Source organism: Bubalus bubalis, chromosome 6, assembly GCF_019923935.1.
Source record: "Bubalus bubalis isolate 160015118507 breed Murrah chromosome 6, NDDB_SH_1, whole genome shotgun sequence".
Lineage (NCBI taxonomy): Eukaryota > Metazoa > Chordata > Mammalia > Artiodactyla > Bovidae > Bubalus > Bubalus bubalis.
In genome coordinates this window covers 33,284,191-33,301,537 of record NC_059162.1, presented here as the reverse complement: position 1 = coordinate 33,301,537, position 17,347 = coordinate 33,284,191, and the positions used below count along the sequence as shown (strand labels likewise).

The 17,347-nt window shown below is 48.0% G+C and overlaps 1 long non-coding RNA gene across 2 annotated transcripts in view; it reads right to left on the bottom strand.

Annotated features, from left to right (window-relative positions):
- The window catches only part of LOC123334028, a 39,115-nt gene that overhangs the window by 12,310 nt on the left and 9,458 nt on the right, over nucleotides 1-17,347 (bottom strand). For both annotated transcript variants that reach the window (XR_006551761.2, XR_006551762.2), the window contains exon 2: nucleotides 1-142. This is a non-coding gene — a long non-coding RNA (uncharacterized LOC123334028). The remainder of the gene's footprint in view (nucleotides 143-17,347) is intronic.

Below are 17,347 nucleotides of genomic sequence, written 5' to 3'. Positions count from 1 at the left end.
CTTTGCCCTTTAGGAAGAGCTTGCTGGTGTCCATTCTAAGAAGGCCTGGGAGGCCTAGTGAGACCAGAGGCAGGGACTCAGGCTGGGCTCAAACCAAGACTTGAGGATGGCTTCAGTTCAGGCCTATGGAGACTGGGGCATCCTTCAAGGGTGGAAGAAAAATTTGGTTTTGATGAAAAAGTGATCTTGTGTTTGGGGGCCAAAAATAGACCAGGCCCACCTGGACTCCAGTCTCTGGGACCCTAGCCACACAGTACTCCATCTCTTTCCTATAAACTCTCTCTCACTACTTTCAAACACTATTTTGGGGAGCAGCCAATCTTGGATCCTGTAAAGAGGAGGAAAAGCAGCCCTTCCAGAGGGGAGGAGAATAAAGGAAAAGAGAGGAGAAAAAGCTGCTGAGAGAGGAGGAGGAGGAATCGGTGGAGGTCTGCCCCTCCAGATTTGCTCCTGGGCCAAGAGCAGGGTGTGGCTCAGTATAAATTGTAGAACAGACTCTGGGACTGGAGCTCTGGAGCGTTGTCCAGAGCACTTTGCCAGTGCTCAGGCAGCCCTGAGCCTGGGGGTCCCTCGGGGACAGAGACAGACAGTCACGTCTGTTGACTGTGTTTGGAGTGATGGGAGGATGGCAGACAGTGACAATAGCCTTGGAAGCAGAGCTAGTTCAGCTGGACTGGGAACCAGGGGAGGGATGTGCTAGAAAAGAATGAAGTACTGATGATTCAAAATGAAGTTAGGGGGATGGTTGGGGGAGTGAGTAGGGGTGGCGGGTGGATAGCTGGCTTCAAAGCATTTACCGTGTAGACAGTCTGGGCATGGACCAGATGAGTGGCAGATGCAATTACATTTCCCATCCATGAACTGTGAGCTGCCCCGCGGAGCGCCTTGCAGATGCATCTACTGGGACTCAATGGGTCAGACCCTTCTGTTGACAAACAAGCTAGGATCAAAGCCCAGTGCCTTGAAATCGAGGGTGGAGAATGCAGGTTTCAAGCCCCTTCTGCTCAGGCACGAGGACCATGTAAATTTGGCAGTGCTTTCCAGCTGCTCAGCACTTAGTCTGATCTCTCTTCCCAGACCCACAGGGATGAAAGCAAATGAGAATTTCAGAAGCCCCCAGTCCGCCCAGACCTGAGGGTGGAACTAGACCCACCATCTACCCAGAGCTCTTCATAGCCAAAGCTGGGACGGATCCAGGGCTTGGGAGCAGTGACAGGCAGGGCTTGAGGAGCCTCAGCCACAGTTTCCCACGCCCTCCTTGCCCTGGGCTGCAACTCTGCTCCTGCAGCCCAACTGGTAGCTGCTAGCTGCATGTGGCTATTTCCACTTAAATTAATTAAAATTGAATACTGCAATTCAAAATTTAGTTCCTCGGTCAGGCTAGCCACATTTCAGGTGACCAATAACCACATGGTTACCATGTTGGACAGCCAGCTAGAGAACACTTTCACCATGGCAGAAAGTTCCATTGGATAAGCTGGTGACATCTAAAAGTAACGACATCAGCATAAGAATGAATGCCACATCTCTTATACCCTGCACAGAAGAGGGTTCCCTGGCTCATGTGGTCCCCTTTCTCCAGTAGAGCACTTCCTCCTCACTCTGGGCCCCTCCTCCTCAGACTCTGGGCACCCTCCTTTCCCATTCTCGCCAACGGTTCCTGAGCAGTGATACCTCTCTTGCCTGCTGACCTCCAGGTGGCCCCCCGCCCCTCCTTGGCCCTGGCCCCGAGGCTCTTCTTCCATGAAAGTGGGGCACAGGAGAATTGTGTGTAACAAGAATTGTAACAAGTATGGTTTCCCTGGTGGCTCAGCTGTAAAGAACCCACCTGCCAACACAGAGACCCAGGTTTGAGCCCTAGGTCGGGAAGATCCTCTGGAGGAGGAAATGGCAACCCACTCCAATATTCTTGCCTGGAGAATCCCATGAACAGAGGAGCCTGGTGGGCTACAGTCCAAGAGGTCTCAAAAAAGTCAAACACGACTGAGCAACTAAACAACAACAAATCGCAATGCAGGGTGTATGTCCTGGGCGTCTGCCTTTGTTCTTACCCTGGTGACCTGGGCTGGACCTAAGGCTCCCTGTACTCACCTCATCTGAGCCCAGACCTTGTCCTCTCCTCAGAGTATTCCCCAGGCCCCTGGAGCAACTCTCCCCTAGGCCAAGAGCTTCCACAGTTCTCCTAGTGCTCCAAGTCAGACCTTACTTGACTCCCCCTTCCAGATATCTTCCCCACACAGCCCCCTGCTCCTAAGGCTAAGGAAGGGGCAGGTATGAAGGCTAAACCAAGGTGGGATGTTGTCCTAAGCCTTTCAGTTCTCATCAATTGGTTTATTTCTCAGGTGGCTCTTTCCCATCCTCTATCAAATGTCCTGGGTGACTGGCGGCACATGGCCTAGATTGTTGATGGATCACCAAATCCATTTCACCTCCTTCCTAGACACACAGCTACGCTTCACTTTCCAGCTTCCCTGGCAGTTTAGCTCATCCTTGGGAATGAGTTCTGGACAATGGTGTGTGAGGCAGTGCGCATCCAACCCTGACCACAGAGATGTCCCAGGTCAGTCTCTGTCTGTGTTCTCTCCTTACCAGCAGACGCTGGGACACAGGACAACCTTGTGCTGAACATGGCAAAGCCAGGGCCACCTGGACCCTTGAGTAACTGTGTAGAACAGAACTCCTCCCCCACAACCTGGGCCTGTGTTAGAGTGAGAGGGACGTTCACACATGCACACATTTGTCCACGGGGGTGCTTCACATCTGACTAGAGGTGTTCCTCTGGGCTCCCAGCTCCCTGTGCTATTTCCGGTTAACAGGCAGGGCATGTCTGCCTCGAGGCTCTGTGGATGAAGGAATTTTTCAGTCCCCAGCCATTTCCCTGCCCATGTCACCTTTCAAGTGCGCCTATAAATTGCTTTGGACAATCTCTCTCCGGTCCTCAGGCTAGAAAGACCATTTCTGCTCCTGCAGGTTGGTTAATGACTTGGCTCCTGCCAATTGGCAAGCTTCTTCCTCTCTCACTGTTGAAAAATGAGCTGAGTGATGGGCAGGGGAAGGAGCAAGGACCTCAGTTGAGAGCAGCCCCCTGTCTCTAAAGTATGGAAAGAGGTCCCTAAATTCTTCTCTCCCCGCAATCCTTGCAGGTAGAAGCCTCTGGGTCAGCAATCTTTGATTTAAATTGCAGATCAGATTTGAAGCTCACAAGGACCCTGTTTGATTTGACAAAGATGCCCAATGCACTGCCAACAGAAGGCCTTCCTCCTACCATCTGGCAACTTTCAGCTGCCCCACCCCAGGGCTGACAGCTGGTGACAGTCTCCATAGACCGTGTCGTGGGTCTGGGGTTTCCCCACTTCCACTGCTCTCTGCTTCCTCCTAGATGGGGTCTTCATTGAGGCATATGTTCCAACTAAAGACAGCTCAGCCCAAACAGCATTCAAAGGAGTTTCTTTAACTAAAAGGGCTTTAGTCAAGTGTTTATCAAGACATAAATGAACAGCTGCCTCCCGCCTTGAGCCTGATGCCTGGATTATTCATTCCTTTTGGCTTTCAGATCCTCCTTTTGGATCCAATGGAAGCTGCTCCTTCCACAGCCACCTTAGACTGTAATGTCCTCCCAGCGGCATGCCCCCCACCCTGGTCTCCCCAGTATTTTCCTTGTTTAGGCTGGGTAGGCGTGTCTCTCTCTTCTCCAGTCCCTTTCTTTCCTGTCCTCTGGACAGAGTCTCTGGAACACTACTTCAGGCTTCTCTCACTTCTAGCTAATTCCTTTCCCCTTCTTGTCCCAGCATCCTTAAACTCATTTTGTTGGCTCCTCTCCATTTTACTGAACTTTCCTTAAAATATCTCCTTCCTGTTTATCTATCTCTATTCCACCATGCTCTAAAAAGTAAGCAGATTTTGTCTTTAGCAGCATCCCTGTTTCTGCGTGGCACCCAGGGCTACCTCTTTCTTTCCTTGTCACAGCATCCACCTTGTCCAGTCTCCAGCCCTCAGGAGTTATTGGACACATGATTTACTCACTGTGCAACACGTGCCAGGCACTGTGTTAATGCATCACCAGCATTTTTTCACTTCATCCTCACAACGCCTCATGATAGTAGCTACTATTATCCCATTTTAGAGGTGAGAACACTGAGGGAGGCCCAGGGAGATTGAGTCACTCACCTAGGGTCACACACTTTCAGTGGGAATAGGGATTCCGATTAAACTCTGTCATGCTGTCTACTCAACTCCTCCTAACACACATCTCAAGTCAACAAACATTTAGCAAAAGCTAGGTTTGGAGAGGGTGCTTGGAGAGGAAACAAAGAGAAATATAACAAGATTTTGTCCATGCCCTACAAGGGGTCCACTTAATGCCAGCCAGAAACAGATGTGTAAATACATGTAATGCTTGGAACCTGAAATGGATAAACATAACTGCAGTGTCCTGAGAACACAGGAGAAGGAGTAACTATTGTCATGACCCATATGAAGCCCTTTCAAGAAGGTCTTGTTTATCTAAACAAAAATCTAAAGATAGATGAGAGTATATTTCAGGGAAGGATCCTTCAGTCACAGCAGGAAAGTGGGAATTGTTGCAGAGCATCTTAGATGTTTAACTCTTGGGTTCTGGGTCAGATTCTTGATTTTGACCTTGGGTAAGTAACCTAATGTCTTGGAGCCTCTGTTTCTTTATTTGCAAAGTGAGGAGATACTCCCTGGTTCATAGGAGTGTTGGAAGGCTTAATTGTTCAAGTGAAGGATTGAACACAGTATCTGGAATGTTTTAAGTGTTCAATGATTATAATTTCCACAATCTTTCTTCTTGCCTAAAGTCCCCCAATTCTGTCTCTTGATGAATATTATTTATTGAATATCTTCTTAGAGTCAGGTGGCTTCACAAGGTTAACCCATTTGGTTCTCAGAACTAGGCTATACATTTTGTCTGGCATGGTTGGTTGTCATTGTCTTAACAGATGAGGGAGCCCAGGCTCAGAAGGTCTGAAATTTGCTCAAGGTCATTAGAGAGACCTTCACCAGGACTCCAATGGGCTCTGCCAGGCTCTGCAAAGACCTTGCTTTTTCCTTTGCATGAGTCACCAAGAAGTCCTGAAATGGAGTTGCTGAGTGGAAGTGGAGGCATCAAGATCCTGGAGGGACCTTGGATGACATTGGGTCCCAAGCTGAAGTATCTGTGGAAAGTGAAGGCCGCTAGGCGTTCTCCTGGTAGCCCCACAAATACTGAGCTGTCTTGCTGCTTACAGTGGGGACAGGCAAGCAGAGCAGCTGATTTTCCTTGGAAATATCTATGATTCTGGCAAAAACTGCCCTGCAGGTATTATCTATCCTTGCTATAAGGCAATGGGAAGGCAGTGGGAGTCAACATCTTATTGGAATGAATACAGAATTCAAAGATAGTCGGACACGCATTCAAATCCCAGCTCCAGGGACTCTCTTGGTGGCCCAGTGGCTAAGACTCTGCACTCCCAATGGAGGGGGCCTGGTTTCGACCCCTAGTCAGGGATCGAGAGCCCACATGCTACAACTAAGAGCTCTCATGCTTCAGTTAAAGATCCCACATGCCATAACTAAGACCCGGCACAACCAAATGAAAAAATTAAAAGAAAAATCCCAGCTCCAAGTCTCAAGCTGGGTAGCCTGGGTAAAGTACTTCCCACTGGCTCTTGGTTTCTTGTCTGAAGACAAGGATGATCATAATCACCCAGCCTCCGGTGACTCCAGAGAGTGGTCACTAGAGCCAGTCAATGCATGGGGCTCAATTCAGAGTCAGGTAGACTTGGCATTTGTAGTTGTTGAAATGAACAAGGGGGTATTTGGATGATTCACTGCCCAAAGGAGGAAAACCAACCTAACAGAGGAAATCCGCCTAACAGAGGAGAGCAGCCTGCTCTGGGCCACTACTGGGGAGTTCTTCAGCTCCCCATCCCCTTCCCCCTCATCACTTGTTTGTGGTCTACACCACATACAATTTTCATGCATCATAAAATCCTCCAAGCTGGCCCCACGTGAGCCCTTTGATGACATCCTCACAGCTGTCACCCAGCACCACACACAGAGAACACATTAAGTCCCTGCTCATTGACTGAGTCTATGTTGGGGTACCTGCTTTAGTCCCTGCTTTCTGGCCTTTACAGAGCGTCCACCTACTAATACTTGTCTTCTCACATGGAATCCACTGCTTACCCAGGCCTTTTCAAACAGGGAATGTCTCCTGGGCCCCTGGCCATTGTTTCTTTTCAGGCCTTCATCACTTCCCAGGTGGCTCAGGTTGTGGATTTCAAAGCAAGGCCACAGAATGTGAGCTTTAGACTGTTTTTTTCATGGCTTCTGCCAGCCCTGCTCTTTCTCATCCATCCCTGAAAAGCTCTGGCTGGAACCAGATGCCAATAGGCCAAAGTCCCTGTTGCCTGGCCCTTCACAGCATCCAAACCAGGAAACCAGGGACTTCCCTGGGCCTGAGGGACCTCCTCTGGGCAGGGGACCAGAGCCCAGCAAAGCGCTGCTTCTTTAGCTGCTGTGGCTGCGTGAGGCCTGGGCTGCATCCCAGAAAATGAGGGCCCAACTCTGCTGATGGGAATCTCAGGGGTGCAGGGCTACACGGACCTTAAGAGGTCACCACGCTCAACCCTTCTGTTGTCCAGAGCAGGACAGTAAGTGCTGAAGAGGTACAGCAACCAGAATAGAGTCACTCTGCAATCTAGGGACAAAAGTATGCTGGGCCACAGCCCTGTTCCCCAGCCCTGGATTATTTCCTCCCCAGAGTTCCCAGTAACTAGACTAGAAGATTCCAAAGTCTGGCTCCCACCTCTTTCTTTCAGGGTCCTGCTCTGTGGCTTTTTCAGGGGAAAAGAAAGCTATTTAGTTTGTTCTTGTTTCCAATTTCATATTAAGAGACTGGAAAGAATAGTATCTATAAGGAAAACACTATTATGGTGCCCATTTGATAGATGAGGAAACGGACTCTCCGAGATAGGAAGTGTCTTGCCCCAGGTCTCCCAGCTAGTGCTGGGATTCCAACTCAGGCAACTGCTTTATCACATCACATCCCTAAACCTCAGATGCACTGGCTGCTCTTTGGAGCCCCAGAAGCCAGGGTAGGGCTAGGAGAAGTCAGCCCATCTCACACCTGAGGTTGGGTAATATAAGCATGGCCAGAGGTGAAGCTGGATGTGGACAAAGTGAAATCCCCAAGGAGGGGGGATACTCCTAGGTTTGGGCAGCTCACTGTAGGGATCCAATCACTTTCTTCAACAGTCATGGATGAAGATTCTAGAAGCAACTGAAAAGGACAGGAAATTTCCTTTCTCTGGTCCCACTGTTCTCTGAGGCTCAGTTTTTATGTTTTTGTTGTTTTTAATCAGTAAAACTGGGGGCTCAGATTAGTTCTCCAAGATTCCTCCCTTATTAACAGCCAACAAGGAAAACATGACAAGGAGCACTGTGCTAAATCCTCATGCAGAAGCATCAGTGACCACCATCCCTCTCCTGGAGATGAGGGCCTTGCATGGTCCCGGCTTCAAGGGCTTAAATGAGTGGAGAAAACACACAGTCTGGAAGAATACATAAGCAGGTCCTTGACTTCCCATGCAGGTTAGATGGGCCCTTCTAACCTTTACAGGGTCCATGGGAGGAACTGGAGTTTCAGGAGTGGCTTTTTCCCCATTCCATCCTCCAGATCCCCTCTCATTCCAGGTCTGTTCCACCTTCCTGATTTCTCAGCCCTCAAAGACTTCAAGGAACCACTCTTTGAAGGTGGAGAGACCTGCTTTCCCCAGATCCTATTGCCAAGAGATGGAGAAGGGTGTGGGGAGACGCCCCCTCCCGCACCTTCCATGGCAGCGTCCCTGCGGGACCGGTTCACAGTGCCCAGACTAACAGCACAGTGGGCCTCCCCTCCTCACTGCCATGTGCAGAAGACCTCTCTTCCACTGTTGTGCTGGGAGGATGTGCCCACCAGGTTGGGAGGAGCTGAGAAGGGCAATGCTCTGACTCCCCTCATCCCTCCACTTCATCTGTATAACCACACCATGAGTTTACAGAAAAGGAGGCCAAGAGGGAAAATGACTCACCCAAGATCTTATAAGATACAGGCAGCAAAACCAGGACACAAAAGCAAATCAGACTCCAGACTTGCCACCTCTCCACTGAGCGACCAGGTTTAGCATCCGCTGACTCGTGGCCAGCCACAGAGCCCTTCCCCCTCCCCGGAAGGAGGTTTCCACCGGCCCTGAGAGCCTCAGCCCTTACTGAAATCACAGTTCTCTCTGAAACAAAGCACCGCACTAGGCCCTGCCGTGGCCAGCCTTCTTCTCTAATACACGGCCTGGGATGTGTCCGGCTGGAGGACACCTTTTGATGGAACGAGTTCCCTTCAGCTTTCCGCAAGCCCCAGCTATTATCCCGGGTTATCAATCTCATCCCTCCTTCTGTCAGTCCAGAAGATCTGGGGACTTCGATGGCACTGCCAGGTAGCATCTGGAATCTCACAGCCCTTGCTGGGAGGCCCAAGGTGCCACCCCTCCCTTCCCCACCCCCACCCCCACCCGCCCGGAATGCTTGCGGCTTGAAAGGACCGAGTGACCCAGTTTATTCAGCAGCGAAGCTTTGCTAGCGAGCTGCGCAGTTCGGCATCTGTGCGTCTCTCCTGCCCCCTGCCGGTCGCCGGGCAGGAGGTTAGCAAGCGCAGGCGATCCCACTTGGGGCCGTGGTGAGGATTGAGTCTCAGGCCTGCAAATGTTTGCTGAATTGACTGAGTGAGTGGATTGTTTACAGTTCCAGGCTCTGGGGTCTAAACTGACCAAAGAGACGGGGACTGCCCTTGGCAAAACAGTGAACTCACGGAGCTGAGACTGGGCTCCTTGGCGGTCCTTTTCTTCCTTTCTGCCTGCCCCTCCTGTCACCTCCCTCACCTCCAGGCTGCATTCCTAGGAAGAACTAGAATGCCCCAGGCTCAGGCCCACTGGATTCGCTCCTCCTACCTCATTACAATTTCCTCTACCCCTCGGAGGCTCCCTGTTCCCTATTTGAATGCCTGCACTGCAAGCACACTCACTACGAGAGTAGCCGTCCCCACATTCTGAGAGGAATAATCAAAAGAATTGTTTTCCTTTCTTCTAGACACTAAATCTGAGTCTTGTTACTTCCACTCAGAGACCCAGTTGTTATTGTTGCCTCTTGGGTGAGCCAGTCCCAAGTCTGACCTGTCCAGCCTATGACAACCATCCGGCTTCTTGAAGACTTCAGTCACATCCCTGAGACTCTTCCTCTCTCCTCCCAAACACACTGGGTCTTCACTTCCTGAGACTTCTTTAAAAAGGGGAGTCTTTTTTTATTTTTTTTTTTATTTTTAAACTTTACATAACTGTATTAGTTTTGCCAAATATCAAAATGAATCCACCACAGGTATACATGTGTTCCCCATCCTGAACCCTCCTCCCTCCTCCCTCCCCATTCCATCCCACTGGGTCGTCCCAGTGCACCAGCCCCAAGCATCCAGTATCGTGCATCGAACCTGGACTGGCGACTCGTTTCATACATGATATTACACATGTTTCAATGCCATTCTCCCAAATCTTCCCACCCTCTCCCTCTCTCACAGAGTCCATAAGACTGTTCTATACATCAGTGTCTCTTTTGCTGTCTCGTACACAGGGTTATTGTTACCATCTTTCTAAATTCCATATATATGCGTTAGTATACTGTATTGGTGTTTTTCTTTCTGGCTTTCTTCACTCTGTATAATAGGCTCCAGTTTCATCCACCTCATTAGAACTGATTCAAATGTATTCTTTTTAATGGCTGAGTAATACTCCATTGTGTATATGTACCACAGCTTTCTTATCCATTCGTCTGCTGATGGACATCTAGGTTGCTTCCATGTCCTGGCTATTATAAACAGTGCTGCGATGAACATTGGGGTACACGTGTCTCTTTCCCTTCTGGTTTCCTCAGTGTGTATGCCCAGCAGTGGGATTGCTGGATCATAAGGCAGGTCTATTTCCAGTTTTTTAAGGAATCTCCACTAAAAAGGGGAGTCTTGAAAATAAAAAAGCCTGGGACACTGACAATGACTCTCCAGCGGTGGAAGTCGAGTCTTTTAGTCTAAAGACCTCGTGAAAGGTACCTACCTGCTGATCCTAGGAGAAGCCCTAAATAACAAAGTGGGATGATTCTTTAGTCACTACTTCACTGTGTTTTAGGGTCAGAATTCACAAAGCTCTTTTACAAGCATGCTATGTCAGTTGAGTGAAATTATTTTCATACCCATTTTGGGGATGAGAAAAGTGAGGACTCAGAGAGGAAAAATGTTGTACTCATGATCATACAGTAAACAGAACATAGCTGGCACTCACACTTGATCTTCTGATTCCAAGTCTAACATTCTTTCTATAAAAGCATTTGTTGTAGCTTCTGCCTCCTGAGAATGTACAAAGATCAAAAAAGGCAGAAAAAAAGGATCGAGTACTTACCGTTTGTCATATACTGTTCTAAGTGCTTGTGTGTGTGCATGCTCAGTCACGTCCAACTCTCTGCCTCCCCATGGACTGTAGCCCGCCAGGAGCCTCTGACCATGGAATTCTCTAGGCAAGAATACTAGAGTGGGCTGCCAGTTCCTACTCCAGGGGATCTTCCCAATCCAGGGATCACACTTGAGTCGCTTGAGTCTCCTGTGTTGGCAGGCGGATTCTTTACCACTGCACCACCTGGGAAGCCCTATTCTAAGTGTTTAATATGTGTTAATGTTCAAAACAACTATATAAGATATGTATTATTGTTATTCCCATTTTACTTACCAGGGTTAGTAAATTAAAAACCAAGCATTCTAATCCACACAGTCCAGCTGTAGCTCTGGCTCTTTCAACCACCTCCCTCACAGCTCCACACTTGCCTGGGTTTGTGCTCACATCTTTGTTTCTCTCCATGCCTCTTAGCTGGTGAATGACACTGAGGAGAAAGTTTGAGGAGCATTCTCCAGGGGCAGGGTGGGGAGACCTTCCTCCAGAGGCAGGGTAGTAGTTGGGAATCCAGAGGCTCATTCAGACCCCAGCTCTGCACTCTCCAGCTGAGTGTCCTTGGGCAAGGCAGTCAACCTCTCCTCCCCTCGGTTTCATCATCTGTAAAATGGCAGTAACTCCAAGCACCTACCCCACTGGGTTTCTGTGGGTTATAAGTTAACTTTTTTGTGAGGTGCTTAGAGCAGTGCATTTTTATTATGAAATTGGAAACTGGCTATTTGAGCTGACTGGGGCAAAGCCTGGAGGATGGGTTAAAGCAGGGGACAAACTGTAGGGGCATAGGGAGAAGGGTGAGGGAGAGGGGGGAGGAATGATGGAGGGTTTGAATAACTTTTGGTGGGAGCTGACCTTTTCAGGAAATCACGAGTTCTTTGAATTAAGAGGATCTTTCTTCAGCATCTAACCCAACTAGGCAGTATAGCAGGCAGGAGTCTCAGCCAAAAACCTCAGAAGACCAGGAGTTCCCCATTTCCTGAGACCACAGGACATCGGCAATAAAATGAACGACACTCACGGAGGCTGGGATTGGGAGAGGTTCCCTTTGCCCTCTTAGAGGATCTTGACAGCAGGGATATTGAGTCCAGATGCCTTTACACCTGGCCTCAATTTGGTTTCATATCCTGGGAATTCTTAGAAATGACTCAAATCTGCTGCAGAATTGTATGAGTTCTAGGCTGATAGCTATGTTGATAATAAGAGCCAACATTTATGGATTCCTATGTACCAGGCACAATTCCAAACACTTGCTTGCGAACTCTTTTAATCTGTACATCATTGCTCTGACACTGGTTTAGCTCCACCTCACCTAGGAGGAAATGGACACACTGAGAAGGTTAAAATATTGGGCCATCATCAAGCAATGAGTAGTGATCAGAGAATGAGAACCAGACCTTCTGACTTGAGAACCAGTATTCTCAACACATGGGAAAGCCACTCATTTCAAAAATTATTGAAATTGTATATTGAAAAATTCTTTATTCTGTCTGAAAATGGAAGTGGGTCTTGAAAGATTTTAATTTTTTAAATTTTATTTTATTTTTAAACTTTACATAATTGTATTAGTTTTGCCAAACATCAAAATGAATCAGAAGCTGGTTCCTCTTACAGTTTGTGGCAGCATTTTCTCAGAACCAAATGGTGCCATGGATAACATCCCTTACTCCTCCAGCAGTATCTGGGTGCCTGTTTCACGCCAGGCATTGCACCAGACCCTGGGGATGTTACATGGAGCAACACAGACTCAGCCACTGCCTCGTGGTGTTTACAGTCTGGTGAGGCAGAGACACTGGACACGTAGTTGTGCCAGCATATAATCCTATACCATGATGGGTGTTCTGAAGGAAAAGTTCAGGATGCCCTGAGAGTACATGATGGGCATGGGCACTGCCCTAGACTGGTGGGGAAAGGGCACACGGCAGGGAAAATTTTGCATCTACGTGTGTAAATGTAAACGTGTATCACATGGAAAAACATCTTTTTCTAAGATTATTTCTCAGTGAGCATAAATAATGGACACAGACTCAAATTTCACTCAGAGAAAAGAGGTTCAATATTTACTTCCAACCTCTTTTAAGAGGCTCAGAGTTCTAGACTCAAGAAGGCTTCTGAAACTGCATAGCCTCTGAATGGGTAAAGAGGGTGAGAAATGATTCTTGGGTGTCCAGTGAGCTGGCGTGGGAGTACCTTCATGGTCCCAGGACCTTATAGTGTCCTGGTTTTCCTTTAGAAAATGACAGTTCATACACACTGACAATGTGCCTCAGCTTTTAGTAATGGAGTCATCTTGTTAGGAGCCCTAGCTTTGGTGTCAGACTGACATGGGTAAGTTACTTCTTTCCTGTAGGCCTTAGTTTCCACTCTATAAAGTGGATCAATAATAGCATCTACTCACAGGGTTAATACGAGAAGTAAATGAGTTAACACCTAAGAAACACCTTAGAATCATGCTGGACACATGGCAACGGTTCAACCAGTGTGAACTAGTATTTGCCTAAGACTTCAACTAGCAAGGTTAGGATATTGGGATGAGCCTGTTTTTATCTCAAGACATGACATAATCGAATTTCTTTTCTTTTTTTGGCCACATTGTACGGCAGGTGGGATCTTAGTTCTCTGACCAGGGATCAAACCCAGGCCCCTTCTTTGGGAGAATGGAGTCTTAACCACTGGACTTCCAGGGAAGTCCCTTGAATTTCTTTAAATAAATACTTTCCTCAAGTTGTCTCCATATAGTCTTTTCTCTTTTCTTCCTTTCATATTTACCTTTTTATGTGCATTATCTAATTTTACAGACTTTCAGAGAGAAAGGTGACAAGAAAGAAACTTGCTTGGAGTGTCTTATGTGAAAAGAGAAGGAGATATGGAAATTCTCTCCAGCATTCCCTGGTTATTTATAAAATCTACCCAGAGGGAGAAACAGAACTCTAAATATAAAAACCATGTGAAAAACTTCCATTTAGGGAGCTCCAAAGTGCTTTATTTTTAATTTATTGTTATGATTGTGGAGGCTATTGTTAGATTTCAGACACTGTGGGGTGATGGGAAATTCCCAAGTGAATTTTGCCTACGGCCTTTCTGGGTCCACGGGAGGAGGGGTTGCTGTGAGGGGCCTTCAGAGCCCGAGCCCACACAAAGCTGCTTGAGTGGGGCTTCCGGTGGTGCATTTGCCAGGGGTGGAGGAGTGGAGTGGGGAGGAGAATGTCCTTCCCACTGCCCAAAGTAGTAATGAATCTACAAACAGAAAGATGCTCTTCTGGGGGATTCCTGTCCAGGTGTGCCCTGGGTGTAAGAACGCTATATCTGGGTTCCTGATCCTCTGAGGGCAGGAAAATAGCTCATGTTCCCACAGGATCTCAGAGAACACAGACATTTATCTCCCTCCCTTGACAGTGGCTGGAATGCTGCCTCTTCAGGCAAAAATAATTGCTCACTGTAATTACACTTGGCATTTGGGCAACACTTGATGGCCACTCATTAGTTAAATGTACACAGCACCCCATGAGACCAAAGGATCTCTGGCTCTGCTTTGTGGGTGGGAAGAAAGGGATGGGGAGTAACTTCCGACTGTGTCTCAACTTGGAATGAGCTTCTGCCCAGCGCCTGCTCCCACACCAGACTCAGCCCAGTAACTCTGCACAACCAGTAAGGGTTAGTTTTCGTATTCCCCAGAAGGACCGGGAGGTGGTGGTTTCCTACACCATTCATTCTGCTATGGTATTGGCTATTGGAAACAGTACCCTCTGAGCAATCTCAGCAGTAACCAGGGGCTCTGGTTAATCTATCTGCAAGCGTTTCTTGAGCTCCAGCTGTATGTATGTGGAATACTTATCTCTGTGCTGAATTTAAGCTGTGCTGATGTCGTGGGGAAAAGGCACACCTCCTTTCCTCTCTCGAAGAGTGCATACCCTAACCTGGGGGCATCTGTGCATGCTCGATTGCTTCAGTCATGTTCGAAGGTTTGTGACCCTGTGGACTGTAGCTGGCCAGGCTCCTCTGTCCATGGGATTTTTCAGGAAAAGAATACTGGAGTTGGTTGCCATGCCCTCCTCCAGGGGATCTTTCCGACCCAGGAATCTAACCTGCGTCTCTTGACTGCTGAGCCACCAGGGAAGCCCAACTCAGGTGGAATGAGGCAAAATAACCTACAGGAAATAATCAGCATGAAAGCCAAAGTGGAGAGAGTGATATGGAATGGAGCTTGCTGAAGATTAGATGAAAAAGGGACTTCAAGTTGAGCCTGGGAGCACCAAGGAGAAGGTGAGCTGTGGTGAGCTGTGTGATTGAAAGGACAGGGCACCGGGGAATGTGGAGAGTGTGGGGGACTCTGCTGCCCCAGCCCCTGGGAAGGGACACCGGGAGCTGTCAGCCACTTCAGGCTTTCTTCACCTGCAGAGAGCTGCCTTACCCAAGGTCACGATCCTTTCCACAGTGGCCATGACTGAACAATGCAGAAATATAAAAGAAAAATAAAAAAATGAGCTGCCATCTCAGCTCATTGTGGGACAACTCTGAAGGCCACAAATTAGTGGAACTTTCTAACTCCACCACTCCCCGTGGGGTCAGCTGGAGCTGTGGTTGGGTCTGACTGCAAGTCCACTTTTTCTTCCTCCCTTTCCCTTTCCTTCCATGGGTGTCAGTCTCAAAGTCACTATTTAAGAAACACCCTGCATGCTAAACTCTTTTCTGGGAACCTACTATCAGAGTTTGGTAAATGGACCATTGGTAAACTTTCCATTAGGAGCCCACTCCAGAATGTTAATCAGGAAAATGGGAAGTGCGCTTTGGGGAAGACTAGCTAGGCTACAGCATGTAAAATGGTGACAGCAAGGGACAGGGTTGGAGGCGTGATCAGCTAGGGGACCAAAGGGTGAGGAGGAGCTGGCCTAACTAAAGGCAATGAGGAGAGTCCAAGAATCAGTAATGAAGAAGAAGAAAGTTCAGGATTTGGTAGCAGATTATTTTTCAGAGAAAGAAAAGTCGGGACCTCCCTGGTGGTCCAGTGGTTAAGAACTGCCTGCCAATGCAAGGAACACAGGTTCGATCCCTGGTCCAGGAAGATCCCATATGCTGTGGGACAACTAAGCACCACAACTACTGAAGCCCATGCACACTAGAGCCTGTGCTTTGCAACAAGAGAAGCCACCACAGTGAGAAGCCCATGCACCGTGGGCTTAGAGAGTAGCTTCTAGAGAGCATCCCCTGCTCACCACAGCTAGACAAAGTCCACATGCAGCAATGAAGACCCAGCACAGCCATATGTAAATAAATAATTGATTTCTTTTAAAAAGAGAGACAAAAGTCAGAGATAAAAGGGTTAGTCTATTTTTTTTTTTAAGTTTTAAGTATTACCGAAATAATAAGATTATGGGATGAAGGATTGTTGTCATAAATTCTATTTTAGACTTGAGTTTGAGTTGACAACAACACTTCCCAATAAGATATCTTGTGGGCAATTGTGTATCTAAAACAGGAGAGTAGATAAGAGGTCAGGATTGGAAATCTTGATTTGAGAGCTATATAAGTCGATATCTTTCAAAGATGTCAGAACAATATCTCCCATTGCACAGGCTGTTCTACTTTGTGACCGGGCTACTGGCCCCATTGAGAAATGGAGTCTAATTCCCTTGTCCTTGAACCTGGGCAGGCTAGTGGAAGCTTTGATTCATAGAGTAGAGTGGAAGTTCTGCTGGTCAGAAAAGGCCATGCAGCTTCTGCCTGGTTGTCTTGAAATGAAGCCAGATGCCTTGTGAAAAGTCTGACTACCCGAGACTACTCTGCCAAGGAGGTCGTGTGTAGCAGATGACGGCCAATGTCAACCGCCAACCAAGTGAATGACTCATCTTGGACATCCAGCCCAGATGAGATGACTAAAGCCCCAGCCAGCATCTGACTGCAACATGGGACATCTCAAGCTTGAACTGTCCAGTGGAGCCCTTCTCAAATTCCTGATCCAAGACTCTTTTTAGCTGCTAAGTGAAGTGAAAGTCACTCAGGCGTGTTGGACACTTTGCAACCCCATGGACCATACAGTCCATGGAATTCTCCAGGCCAGAATACTGGAGTGGGTAGAGCTGTTCCCTTCTCCAGGGGATCCTCCCAACCCAGGGATCAAATCCAGGTCTCCCAAATTGCAGGTGGATTCATTACCAGCTGAGCCACAAGGGAAGCCCAAGCTATGGGTTAATTTGTTACATAGCAATGAAACAGGGGTCATTAGCATAGGGGAGAGCAGGACCTCATCACTGTGTCCTGTGTAATAAGCTCCCTGTCTGTTACATGACACTGCATCCTGCCTCATCTTCCCTACCCCACAAGCATTCACCGTCCATGGAACTGCCAGGGTTCCTTCTTAAGTGGTTCCCAGATAATCTGATCAAATTGCCTCTCCTTGAAAACCTTCCACTGTTTCCAATGGCCTGCAAAGGTCCTCAAAATTCAGCATGCACTTAAAGTGGTAGGATGATCAACTGTAATGACCATGGGGGTGACAGACATTTGGTCAAATGTATTCTGGATGTGTCTGTGAGGGTGTTTCTGGATGAGATTAACATTTGAATTGGCAGACTGAATAAAGTCAATCGACTTTATTGGCCCCTCAATTGGGGGTCAGCCTCATCCAATCCAAGATCTAAACAGAATAAAAAGGCTGTGTAAAAAGCAACTCCTGCTGCCTGATTGAACTGGGACTATGGGCTTCCCTGGTGGCTCAGATGGTAAAGAATCCACCTGTAATGAGGGAGAACTGGGTTCGATCCCTGGGTTGGGAAGATCCCCTGGAGAAGGGCATGGCAACCCACTCCAGTATTCTTGCCTGGAGAATTCCATGG